This window comes from Pseudophryne corroboree, chromosome 6 (assembly GCF_028390025.1).
Source record: "Pseudophryne corroboree isolate aPseCor3 chromosome 6, aPseCor3.hap2, whole genome shotgun sequence".
Lineage (NCBI taxonomy): Eukaryota > Metazoa > Chordata > Amphibia > Anura > Myobatrachidae > Pseudophryne > Pseudophryne corroboree.
Genome location: NC_086449.1, coordinates 788,900,272 through 788,901,920, shown reverse-complemented (window position 1 = coordinate 788,901,920; position 1,649 = coordinate 788,900,272). Strand labels below are relative to the sequence as shown.

Here is a 1,649-nt window from a genome sequence, read left to right as displayed (position 1 = left end):
AGCGCTGCCAAGGGTCATCCTTAGATCAGATGAGTCGGCAATGTAATTGCGGATGCGTCGGGAGGTGGCGCTACACATGCTAAGCAGCCTTGCTTTTTGCTGGGCGGCTCTCAGCATGTACAGAGATGAACGCAGATCCGGCTGCATATGTAGCGATCTGCGTTCATCTCTGAATGACCCCCTATGCCAGGTACAGCCTTCATTCCCTCCACAGTGCGGCCCCGTTACCTGCAGAAGTTCCCACCATGGGCGCTGCTCCTCCTCTCTCTTCTTCTCTGGGTTCTTGCTGGCTTCGTTACTCCAGTGGCTCTGTAGTATGTTTTCAGTGACCCCGAAAGGGGGAGAGGGAGCGGGTACTAATTACCCGAGCCTGGGACTGATGGTGGGGCTTGGCGGGGGCCCTGGTCCGCTGCACTCCCCCCCCCCCCCCTCCTCCTACCTTACTGGGCAGCAGCAGCAGCAGCTCTCGGCAGCAGTGGGGCAGAGAGGCTGCTGCTGCTGAGCCTCTGTCTGTTCCTGTATGGGCGGGGGCCGGGGGTGGGGGGGGGGGGAGTGATCACGCTGATCACATTCCCCCCTCGAATTAACCCTGGTGAGGGCTGAGGACTGAGGTATCAGGCACTGCAGACTGCACCCCCCACCCTGCTCGGCACTGGAAATATTTTCTTTTAGTACTTTTTCCTTAAAGGGGCGTGGCCACGGCTCCCACAATTAGGCCACGCCCCCATACATCTAGGCAGCACGGGATGTGACAGCGGCTCTCTGGGGAGGACGAGGGGGAGGGAGCCGCGCTGTAAGCTGCCAGCGCCGCTACCTGCCAGCCACTGTGACAGGCGCAGTGTGCGCCTCCCTGCACTGCATCCCTTTGCTGAGCGGATAGCGCCGGCTCTGACTGTCCCGCAAAAATCAGGACAGTTGGGAGGTATGCTGTGCTTTCACACGAAATGGAAAACTGATATCTAATACATATCCACAAGGTTAGAGACCCATCTCTGTAGGCTGCTGGATTATGCAGGCCATTGGTACATAGCAGGGTTAAAACAAGAAAGCATCGCCAGCTGGCTTTATGATGCTTATGCGGCATATGCAGGAGTTTAAAAGCTTCCTATGCGAGGTGGTTAAAAAAAAATAATAATAATAATAATAAAAAATTAGGCATTATAAATGCCTGTGCATCGCCTCTCAGCCTTCTGGCCAAGATCAAGGGTAGTATCTGTTCCTATTAGTTTCATGTCTGATACGCCCCCTATCTGGGAGCCATATATTATATGAAAATTTAGAACAGGGAGATGGGTAAAGAACTTGCTCTGTCCACTCTGCGCATTAACCGGGTACTGCAGTACTACTATGACATTCTCTGCTCGCAGAGCTTATGATTACATCAGTGGTTACTGAATGCTGGGTTCAGGAATCTCACGGATCACTACCGGTGGGACCACGTACCTACCGTCGCGGCTACGCCCACCAGATGTGCTTACCCAAGATCATCATCTTAGGGTTGCAAGTATTGGGGGCAGTGCCAGTGGTGCCTCAATGCAACAGAGGCACCAGAGGAGAAACAGACCTGTTTTACAGGATCACAAAAACAGAGTACCAAGTCTATTCCATAAACACTTCGGAATGAATGTGGTCCTCCACTCCTAAGGTAT

At 53.4% G+C, this 1,649-nt stretch overlaps 1 non-coding gene across 1 annotated transcript; it reads left to right on the top strand.

Annotated features, from left to right (window-relative positions):
• The first annotated feature begins 1,174 nt into the window (after positions 1-1,174).
• On the top strand, positions 1,175-1,363 carry LOC134938163 (U2 spliceosomal RNA). The gene has a single exon (XR_010180787.1). It is a non-coding gene; the product is annotated as a U2 spliceosomal RNA (small nuclear RNA).
• Positions 1,364-1,649: the final 286 nt, after the last annotated feature.